Genomic DNA, 12,386 nt, shown 5'->3' with positions numbered 1-12,386 from the left:
GTGAGTAGCTTAATGTTGTCCGTGTGTAATTTACGTTGAGTAGGCTAACCACGTGATTACATTAATGCATGTAAGGTGAACTAGCAAACATCATCATAGCTACATGCGGCTGTCTTCTTGTTTGATGGCAGATACTCCCTTCACCCTGCCAAAAAGGCTAAAATGACCAAAGAAAAAGTGGAAAACAGTTAAACATGAGAGGTTTTTGGACAAAGTTTGTGTTTTTTCCATTGTTTAAGCACTGCTTCCAGCCAAGAGTGATACCATATATGCCCCATAGCTGCAGAAAAGGCTAACATTGTTATCTTTTTACAAAAAAACAGCTAAACATGAGAGGTTTTTGGACAAAGTGTGTGTTCTCCATTCTTTAAGCACCAGTTCGAGCTCCGCTTAAGCACCGGCACCGTTTCAAAAGTACCAGTTTGGTACTGGTATTGGATAAAACCTAAACGATACCCATCCCTAGTCAGGGCTGAGATCAGGTTCAAAGAGTAAGTAAATATTATATTTAACTGGCAGCAACACTTCTTTTAAAGAAACTTATTTGGATTTGAAAGGGGGAAAGAAATGCCTTTAGAGTGTGCGTGCGTGTGCGTGTGTGTGTGCGCGCGCGCGCACACACACACACACACACAATTACCACACACGCTCACACTTTTTATTCATATTTTGGGAGATAAAAACAGAACTGAAGAACAGGAGACCCACCCATGTCAAACGCATAATTTCCTTTGTGAGTCACGTTAGAGATGTTTCATCATCAAACAAACAAAAAAAAACCAAACATCTAAACAAAAGTCGTCTGTCTGAATTTGAAATGTCTGAAAATCTGGCACATCTCAGTTTTAGTTTCATCACAAACTAAAGTAGCTTTTGTGTTTTACAGTGTGAGGAAAAGTAACACATCACACCCATCCGTCTTTATTACTCGTCTTTGTCCTGTCTCCCTCCCCTCACCCAGCCGGTCGTAGCAGATGGCCCCGCCCCTCGCTGAGCCTCGTTCTGCTGAAGGGTTCTTGCTGTAAAAAGGGAGTTTTTCCTTCCCACTGTCACCAAAGCATTTGCTCAAACAGGGTCATCTGATTGTTGGGTTTTATCTGTTTTCTCTGTATTACTCCGGGTCTTTACCTTAGATTCTAAGGCTTAGAATATAAAGCACCCAAGGTGACTGGGATTTGGCACTATATAAATAAAATTAAATGCAATTTACAGACCTCCCTCTCCACAGACACCTCCTCACTCCAGGGAGTCTGGGACGGATGGTTCGGATGCCCAGACCGCCTCAGCTGGCTACTTTTGATGTTGAGGAGTAGCAGCTGTTGAGCCTTCTCACAAAAGATGGAGCTACTCATTCTGTTAGTCACCACCCACAGTTGATGGTCATAAGGTGAAGGTGGGAATCTAGATGGGCCAGTAAATGAAAAGCTTTGCTTTCATGCTCAGCTCTCTCTCAAAGCATAACAGACCCGTATAGTATGTGAATCACTCCACTCCTCTCACTCAGACTACACCCCGAGATACTTACACCCCTCCACATGTGGCAGCTCCTCCTCAGCCTTTTACATCTGAGAGCCTTAGCATCAGATTTAGAGGTGTTAGCTCCCATTTGTGTTCTGGCTACAACAGTACAGGGACTGATACTCAATACTCACAAAGCACCAGAAACTACCAAAGAAACTGCATTGATTTAAAACAATTGTATCTATAAACTCAACAAGGAAAATATTCAAGGCAGTCGCCCCATTTTCCCATAGACGTCTGAGGAGTATTACCATTTTTGGCAAGTAGAGGCGTCGGCTCCTACTGACCATAAATGCTGATTTAACTCTTACTCCTACAAAGACAGCTATAATTTGACAACTTCCACAGTAGCCTTATTGAAACCTCAGAATATATCAGTAAAGACGTGGTTTAATGACTATTGGAATAGTTTCTGGGGGTTTTAAGGGCAATTACCTTGTTAAAGACCTTCCTCACTAACTGCTGATGAACTATGACAATATGCACTCAGTTCTGAAATGAGCTTCCACGGTTGCTTCTTCTGAGAGGTAAAAAGTGGTAATGTTTGTCTTTGTACAGGGAGGGGAGGCTGTCACAGAGGTCACCGGGCTGGCCTCAGCGGAGCAGGTATGAAAAGTGAGGCACGTCAGTTTTGCTTGAAATAACAAAATGATAATATATTTGAATATGAAGGCTCCTTACAGAACACATTTGTCCTTGAACAGTATTTGGGACGTTTGACATTAAAATATCTGCCTGTTGTTGTTCTTACTGGTATTTTTAAAAGAGAAAATCTTTGCAAAGAGGATGGACAACAGAATTTTAGAGCTGTAAGAGATTTTTCTGCTCAGAGCCGGCTCTCAAGGTCTCTGTCAGGAGTCTGTCTACTTTTAGGAAGACAGACACTGGCCTTGCTTACACAACATTCCTCCTCTTTCTAATAGATTAAAGGTGAAGGAGCTGTGTTAGCCCTCTGTGAAATGATGAGAAGACGAGAATAAAATGTAGACACGCACTCCAGTACACGACCTTCACAGCTAGTAGCCGCACATAATACGAACACATGGGGTCATCTCTGTTCTCCTCGATGATGAGCTTTCTGCAGACCTGAATCTGCCGGGTGCCGTCAGACTTCAGGAGTGAATCCAGGCTGTGCAGGATGTCTTTCTGTTATCTGGATTCACTTAGTAGCAGAGCGTTAAAGAGCTGTATGGATGTTGTTCAGCAAGACTGGAAACAACACTTTGCATTGTTAACATTTAGCTGATTTGCAGCCAGGAAAGAAAGCTGGAAGAAATGCTGACTCTAGAAGTTAGAAGTTACCAGTGAGACACAGGAGAACCTGATGGATTGTAACTGTGACTCCATTACAATGATTTTAACATAGTTAAAGGATACGGTCTCTGTAGTTTGGATGAGTTCAAGCCCTGCTCCCGTCTCCAGCCTCTGATCTGACAACATTTCTGCAACACTGAGTGTTGCACAACCAAGTGTCTGGAGATTTTTTAAGAAGTCTGTGCAACAATTTCTGTTTCATCACTTTCTAGCTCACGTTGAGCCGTGTCTGTCTTTCTGTCATAAGTTGGCTGTGTGAGCTGCTTATTATGGACCCAAATGCAAAGCACAGGAGGCAGGAGTCACATTCAATATGAGCGTTTAATGCTGATTAGTCCAAAAACACAGGAACAAACAGGAAATAGAGCAAAGAAATACTAAACACTGGAAATCCCCAGGGAATACAGATTCACCGGAAAACTTAGAGCAAGGAAACACAGAGCTTTATGAGGGACGATGTAACAATGAGCTCGGGGAGACAGAGACAGCATATACCGGGGGTGTCAAACCTCAGTCCTTGAGTGCCCTGAAACTTTTCCATGTGTCCCTGCTGCAAGGCACTTGAATAAAATTTGTAAGTCATTAGCAAGACTTGACTGCATGCCGAGGTGGCAACCCCTAACCCCTAACAACCCCTAACCCTACTCACATAAATGCAAATAAAAGCGTACGTTTAAAAACAAAAAAGTACTTCTAAAACTACTTTTATTGTGCCACGCTCATTCACTCTTGAGCTGCTGTAACATGAATCAAATAGCTGAATTGCCACCTCAGCATGTCTTGCTAATGACCTACTGAACTTTATTCAGGTGTGTTGCAGCAGGCACACATGGAAAAGTTTCAGGACACCGGCGCTCGAGGACTGGAGTTTGACACCCGTGGCATATACACTCACAGCAGAACAAGGGGTGAGATACCAGGCGGTTGCACAAGTGGAGACAACAGACATAATGGCAGGGAGAAATAAACTCAAAACAGGAAGACACAACCGAACAGGAAACTAAGAATCAACTCGACACAGAGGAGGACAAAGGACGAGCAGAGATGGGACAGAAGAGAAGGAAATGCAAAAGAGTATCAGGGGCTGAGTCTGTGACCCAGCATTTTCAGTTTGTTTTGATCTATTTGTGATATTTTGAAGATGACGTCAAGTTTTAGGATTATTATTAGTTTGCCTCAAGTTTTAGTCTCGGTTATGTTTCGCCCAGGCCTTCTGTGTTGTCATTTTTACGTCTCTCCATGTTTCCTGTTTTATTTATTTTGAAAGTCTTGTGTTTCTTTGTTCAGTGTGTTTAGTTTTACTCTTCCCCGTTATGTCCATTTGTGTCAGCTGTTTCCCCTGATCACCTGCTGTGTGTATGTAGTCTCTGTGTTTTCAGTCTTAGTCAGGTCGTCTGTTTTCCTCCCTTCATGTCACGTCTAACGTTCAGGTACTTCATGTTCTTGTTCATGTGTTTTCCCATAGTTTCCCGCATGCTCCTGCTCTGAATAATGTTCATGTCTTTTACATAGTCATCAGTCTAGTTTTTCCCAGTTTAGGTTTTAGTTTTAGTCGTTGCCATTGTTCAATGTTGCCTTATTTTGTATTCATGTTTTCCGGCCCAAATAAACAGCTCGCTTTTTGTTATACTCTGTTTTTCTCCCGTGTCCGACTTCAAACACACCTGCCCGTCCAAACCAAGACAAAAAGATCTAAACGTGAACTGAAACTAACAGTAACTGAGGACTCGAAGTACGGTGGAATATCCAATTGAAGACTTACTGGATATTTATCCTCCGCCGGGAAATTTACACCGTAGTTAAGTCATGACCATAAACCTCTCTGAAACCATACGGCGGGACCTGGCGTGCACCTCTCTGGAAATGTAACTACACTTTAACTCAACGCAGCCCAAAACTATTGTGGTTAGCCCACCAACTTTTTTTTGCCACAGTTTTTGACTGAACATATCAGATAAAAGGAAACTAAGCACTGGGTATCTATGAAATACAGAAACCCAACCCAAGAACAAGCTAAAATAATGAAACATGAACATAAATCACTTCTCCAAACCCAAAAGGAATAATCCACCAACAGAAACTCGCCACACTCTCATATTTTAGCGTTGTGCTGACAGCGCAGGAAGGCGGCGTCCCCATTCACACCGTGGAACATGAATTTGAGAGACAGCTTGACAGCTTTTTCTCTTTCTGTGCCATTACGTCTGCACTCTAATCAGATTGTGAATTAAGAGGGGATGAGAGTGGATGGCACCTGTTTTATCTGCACAAATTGTCTTGCTCTGCCAGAAGCAATTTTGTGTGAAAACCCAAGCCTGTTCACCTGCTCTTTAAAAGGTCTACGACTGTTTATAAAGCAAATCAAAAGTGAGGGAACAATGCACACGTGGGCAGAGCCTGCCTGGTGACTCATTAATGAGCTGATGCATTTAGCGCATACTCCAGGACATCACACTGTGAACGGCATCCTGTTCAGATGGTAACTGCTGATGGCGTGCAGCTGTCAAATTGACATTTGTTGGCCAGCATTAACCTAAACTGAAATGTCTGTAAAATAAACCACTTTACAACCTTGTGCTAGCAGTGTAACCACAGAGAGGAGGGACGGGGAGAGGCAGAGAGGGAATTAGTGTGTCATTCAAACATTTTCTGAATGTATTTTCACAGAAATAGAAATATCCTGTGTGCACTCAGTGTGTCCTCTCTGATAAACTGTTATAATAGGCTGTGATTACAGGGTGATTTTACATTGAAGCACTGATTGTTTGGGGATTTTTTTGTTTTCTCTGCTCAATAAGTGGAAAAGGTCGTCTTTAGCCATCCTTGAAGGGGTGCTTTGACGGTGCTGGTGTCATATCCTTGTCACGACCCTTGCTGACACCTAAAGTGTCTAAATAACTCCTAGAAAACCTAAGATCTAAAGTCACTCTATGCTTTTTTCATTTTTAAAACACAGCGAGCTGTAAAAACTTATATTTGGACATTTCAGGCAAAGCTCAGTGAAGTGCTGCAACTTTTAAAAAATATTTGGAATTGATTTTTGTGCCTTAAAACTGTCAAAAATGACTTTAAATTTACAGTCAAAGCCAGTCGCTGTGTCTGAGATCACTCACTATGTATTCAAAGGTACAGCAACACTTCTGTTTCTGTTTGGTGGAGACATTTCATCCGAGAGGCTCCAAGCTGTGCAGAGTCCCAGGTATTAAACCACTCAGACCTACTGTGAAGGGAACCGTAGGTGGCAGATCTGTTAAGTAGGTCGTTCACAGGAGAGACTGATGACCTCTTTTACTCTTTCAACATCCTTGACAGAGTGATCTGTAAACCAAACGATACTTTACACGGGAGGATAAATAAAAGTACTTGAAGGCTGTGAGGAAAATTATGTTTTAAGTATCTTTGTTTTCCTGTTTCTGTTGCAGACGACATATTAAGCTGGTTAAATAAGCATTGAACTTTTTTCCAGTAGCTGTTCACGGCGTTCTCAGTTTTCCTAACAAGTGAAGAATCTCTGATTTGATCCTGGGATAGATTCAAATTCTTTTGTGGGGTGTTGGTGGTGTCAAGAAGAGCATGTGGTGTAAAAATCTGCCAAATCAACCATGTGGAGCTCCCTGCTGTGCTGACCTTTTATGAATAATCAAACTTAACTTGTACCAGGATGATGGGAAGAAAAAGAAAATTGAGAAGCAAAGGAACAGCTCAGCATACGACATTATGTGCAACATTATGTAGTGGAGGGAGTGCTGTGGCATACACGTATGACTGCCAGTGGAACAGCTTCACTGTTGTTTATTGATGATGTGACTGATGGAAGCAGCAGGATGTACTCTGAGGTGCACATGGCTGTACTCTGCTCAGATTTCAGACAAATGCTGAGAAGATGCTGCTTCACAGTGCAAGATGTCAAGGACCCAAAGCAAACTGCAAACACTGCCTGGCAGAGCATCTTAAGGGAGGAAATGGTGCACTTCAAGTGTTAAAAACAGGGTTTCCACCTTAAATGATGCTAGTTTGTTTAGCTAATAATATAGCTATATGATAGATCCAAGAATTGATTCATGAATCTGGTGAGCAGGGTCAACTATCCCAGCTGTCATGGGGCGAGAGGCGGGGTACACCCTGACAGGTCGGCAGTCTGTTGCAGGTCTAACGCAGAGACAGACAACCATTCACACTCACATTCACACCTATGGGCAATTCAGACTCACCAGTCACCCTAACCCCACTAACTGCACGTCTTTGGACTCTGGGAGGAAGCCAAAGAAGCTGGAGAGAACTCACACAGAGGGGAGAACACGTAACGTTAAAGTCTTGAAGCTCTGCACTTCTCGTCTTTGTTCAGAAACCGATGGACCCAACCATGGATCAGCACTTTGCTCTACATGGGATGAAACATCCGTGACTACCAGCAGCTCTTGACAGCTCTGATGCTTTGATGTCAAGGGGTCAGGGTTCAGGAGACAACTTGACTTCCTTTAATGATGACTTCCCCTCCTCCCCTAAGAGGATCGCAGCCTTCATCCATACTCGTGCATTGTTTTTTCTAATGGTGACTTGTGCAGTGATCCTTTGTGTTGCTGGAGCTTTAATAAATTAATATATAACCTTTGCGCAGACTGTTTTTCACTTGCTGGTTTAGTTGTGTCACCTCCCACTCCAGCTTCAATCAAATGCATTTACGTTATTGTTCGTTTCAAAGGCCTGTCTGGCTCAAAGGATGCTGCTTCTCTAATGCTAATTTTGGACTTTGCTTTCATATTGGAGAGCACAGCGCTGATTGATTGACTCTCCAAAAAAGGACACACATGACTCAGGATGTGAGTCATTTTGAAATGTGGGGAAGTGTAAGGTGCCTTTTAATGTGAGTATTTTGTTTCTAAAATAATAACATAAAGTTCTCCTGGTATTTGGTTCAACACGGGAACACATTCTTGACTTGTGTGGTTTGTTTTGCACTCTCACTGATATGTATTTTTTCTTTCTGTCTTTTTCCATTTCCAGCTCTAACTGCTGTTGAGGACATTGTAATTTTACAGTGACTCGCTGAGCTGCTCTGAAAGGGAGAAATACATTTGAGGCTCTTAGCTCACCTTCAATTTAAGGCTGCTGCTTCTGATCTGAGGAACGATGGAACATTTGAGACCAACAGAAGCATTTTAAAACATACACTCACATGAATTATATTTTTAAAGTAAAAGCTTGCTCACAGTGAAGATTTTTTCCTCTTTGTTTGTTTGCAGAGATCGTTTTATTCTGAGGAAACTAAGTTTAAGATGCTCTCTCTTTGGGCCTTAGTTTATTATTAACCTTGATTTTTCTATATTGTTAGTCGTTACTTCAAAGTTCCAGTTTTTCTTTTGACTCTGTGTTTCCTGTCTCATTTTCTTGCGTCAGCTCCTGTATGTTAAATTCATTCATGCGTTTTAGTTACAGTTCTCACTTCCTGTTTAATTTTAGCAGCATTCAGTTTTGCATCCCTCTCCTGCCTCATTGTCTTTGATTATTTTCAGCTGCATCTTGTTGCCCTGCTGTGTCCAATTTCATGATTACCCTTTTAAATACTGAGGCTTCAAAGACACACGACCGCTGACTGTGCTATAACTCGTGTGCCATTTTGGAAGTGTGAGGATTTGGTGGCAGCGAAGGATCAGAATCAATCAGAATCAGAATACTTTATTGATCCCTGGGGGAAATTATTTTTTGTTACAGTGCTCCATTTTAAACCAACATTAAGACAAGACAGACAATATGCTAACTAAGAATAGTACAGTACAGTACAGTACAGTACAGACAGACAGACAGACATACATAAGTCACTTATAAATAAATATTTGGAAAAGAAACATGTGTAGTTGTAGCAGCAAACAGTGTGTTAAGTGGATGCGTTGTACAGGGAGATGGCCACAGGCAGGAATGATTTCCTGTGTCGTTCAGTGGTGCTTTTCGGTAATCTCAGTCTCTCACTGAACGAGCTCCTGTGACTGACCAACATGTCATGGAGTGGGTGGGAGGTGTTATCCAACATTGTCTTTATCTTGGACAGCATCCGCCTCTCCGACACCACCTTGAGGGAGTCCAGCTCCATCCCCACAACATTGCTGGCCTTACGGATCAGTTTATTAAGTCTGTTGGCATCTGCGACCCTCAGCCTGCTCCCCCAGCATGCAACAGCATAGAGGATCGCACTGGCCACAACAGACTCATAGAAAATCCTCAGCATTTTCTGGCAGATGTTGAAGGACCTCAGTCGCCTCAAAAAATAGAGACGACTCTGGCCCTTCCTGTAAAGTGCTGTGGTGTTTTTAGCCCAGTCCAGTTTATTGTCAATGTGTACTCCAAGGTATTTATAGTCCTCCACAATGTCAACACTGACCCCCTGGATTGAAACAGGGGTCAAGTGTTTCCTGGTCTTCCTGAAGTCCACGATCAGTTCCTTGGTCTTTGCCACGTTGAGCTGCAGATGATTCTGCTCACACCACGTGACAAAGGAGTCGACCACAGCCCGGTACTCTGTCTCATCATCCCTGCTGATGCATCCAACCACCGCAGAGTCATCAGAAAACTTCTGAAGATGGCAGGTCTCTGTGCAGTGGCTGAAGTCTGTGGTGTAGAGGGTGAAGAGGAAGGGGGAGAGGACAGTCCCCTGTGGTGCCCCTGTGTTGCTAATCACCTTGTCAGACACACACTGTGGGAGACGTACATATTGTGGTCTTCCTGTCAGGTAATCAACAATCCAGGACACCAGAGAAGCATCCACCTGCATCGCTGCTAACTTATCACCCAGGAGGGTCGGCCTGATGGTGTTGAAAGCACTGGAAAAGTCAAAAAACATGACCCTCACAGTGCTCGCCGGCTGGTCCAGATGGGTGTAGACACGATTGAGCAGGTAGATGATGGCGTCCTCTGTTCCGAGACGAGGCTGATAAGCGAACTGAAGGGGATCCAGATGTGGTCTTACTATGGGTCGCAGCTGGTCCAGGATGAGCCTTTCCAGGGTCTTCATGATGTGGGAGGTCAGTGCCACGGGCCTGTAATCCTGGGGGCCACTGGGACGAGGCGTCTTTGGTACAGGGACGAGGCATGATGTCTTCCACATCACCGGGACCCTCTGCAGACTCAGACTCAGCATAAACAGTTTATGAAAGACTCCACACAGCTGGGGGGCACAGGCCTTGAGGACAAGGGGACTCACTCCGTCTGGTCCAGCAGACTTGCCTGAGTGAAGTCTCCTCATTTGCATCTCAACCTGGTATTGAGTGAAGGTGATGGGTGGGGGAGGGGTGTCAGGAATCTCATAGGAGGCAACATGTGAAGAGAGAGGCTGGCACAGTGGTGTGGCTCTGGATTCCAGGCTGACTGCAGGTGAGGTTGTGGGGGTGGGAGCAGACACTGTGGTGTCGAATCTATTGAAAAACAGATTCAACTCGTCGGCTCTATTCTCACCTCCCTCAGCTCCCCTGCTGTTGGTTGGCCTGAATCCAGTGATGGTCTTCATGCCCCTCCACACCTCTCTCATGCTGTTCTGCTGGAGTTTCCACTCCAGCTTCCTCCTGTAATTGTCCTTAGCCTCTCTGATCTTGTCCTTTAGTAACACCTGGACCTTCCTCACCTCCTCTTTGTTGCCCCCTCTGAAAGCCCTCTTCTTGTTGTTGAGGAGGGCTTTGATGTCCTTAGTCACCCACGGCTTGTTCAGCTAAATCAATCAATCAATCAATATTTATAAAGCACTTTTCATACAAAAAATGTAGCACAAAGTGCTTTACATAGTTAAAGGCAGCCCACCCCACCCTCCAACTCACTCCCCACACTCTCATTAACATAAATGATGTGAATACACACATATCCCCCCCCCCCCACACACGCACACTTAAAGAGTAAAAATTGGGCTGGGTTCGCATGAGCCAAGTGAGGAAACACTATAACAGGGAGCCGTCTGCACCGGGAGCCAGTCACAGACCGCAGCCTCCAGGCTGGGCACACAGCAGGAGGGAGGCAGAGAGGACCCCCAGAGACCCAGCAGCCACGGTCGATCACAACCCCGGTGCAGAGAGCCCCCTCCGAGGAAACACTGGAGATATAAGTATAAATATAAATATAAATAGAGTAAGAAGATTAAAAAATGAATAAGAATAAAATCAAAAAATATTAGGTAAAACCTAAATTAATAATAGAATAACAGGATAGAATAAATAAGCATAAAATAAATAAACGCTAAGTAAAAGCTAAATTAAAAAGGTGGGTCTTGAGCCTGTTCTTAAAAACATGTACGTTCTCTGCGGCCCTGAGCTCCTCCGGCAGGCTGTTCCACAGACGAGGACCATACCACTGAAAAGCTGCCTCTCCGTGAGTATGTGTCCTGACTTTAGGGACAATCAAAAGGCCAGTACCAGAGGACCTCAGGGTCCGCTGGACCATTAAGACATTTAAAAACCAATAAAAGAACTTTAAAATCGATCCTGAAACACACGGGGAGCCAGTGCAGCGATTCTAAAACCGGTGTAATGTGGGCCCGCCCTCTGGTCTTCGTCAGCACACGAGCTGCCGAGTTTTGCAAAAGTTGTAAAGGTGAAATATTCTTCTTAGGAAGACCAGAGAGCAGGGCATTACAGTAATCAATGCGACTGGTAATAAAAGCATGCATCAGCATCTCCGTGTTGGCCCGAGAGAGAATAGGGCGGACTCTGGCTATATTTTTTAGATGATAAAATCCAATTTTGGTTACATGTTTAATATGTGGGATAAAACCAAGCTCAGAGTCAAAAATAACACCCAGGTTTTTCACTTGTAGCGAAGGACATAGTGAAAATGCCTCTAATTTAGACAAGAGTTTCTCTCTCTGAGCCTCGGGACTGACGATTAAAACATCAGTTTTGTCCTGGTTAAGCTGTAAAAAGTTTTCTGCCATCCAAGATCGTATATCTAGAATACAGTTAAAAAGGGCATCCATTGGTCTGGTGTCATCAGGAGACACAGAGATGTACAGCTGAGTGTCATCCGCGTTAACTGTGAAAGTTCACTCCATGCCTCCTGATGACACTGCCGAGAGGGAGCATATACAAATTAAAAAGTACAGGGCCTAGAACCGACCCTTGAGGCACACCACATGTCATTTTATGGATCTTAGAGGAGCATGTATCCATACTCACCATAAAAGTTCTGTCAGAGAGACAGGAAGTGAACCAGTTGTGTACAGCACCAGAGAGGCCCACCATGTATTTCAGTCTGTTTAAAAGAATAGCGTGGTCTACTGTATCAAAGGCTGCGCTTAGATCCAGTAGCACCAGGACAGAGCTTTTGGGAGTCCCAGTTATATCTAAGATCATTTAAAACCTTTAGGAGAGCCGTCTCTGTGCTGTGGTTCACCCTAAATCCAGACTGGAATATCTCCAGGATCTGTCTATCATTCAGAAAATCAGTAATCTGAGTAAAAACAAGTTTTTCTAAGATTTTACTTAAAAATGGTGAGTTGGATACAGGTCTGTGGTTATTAAAATCATTACAATCCAAACTGCTCTTCTTCAGAAGGGGCCTCACCACCGCCGCAGGCA

This window comes from Rhamphochromis sp. 'chilingali' (assembly GCF_963969265.1).
Source record: "Rhamphochromis sp. 'chilingali' genome assembly, chromosome: 14".
Lineage (NCBI taxonomy): Eukaryota > Metazoa > Chordata > Actinopteri > Cichliformes > Cichlidae > Rhamphochromis > Rhamphochromis sp. 'chilingali'.
This window is presented reverse-complemented; position numbering follows the sequence as displayed.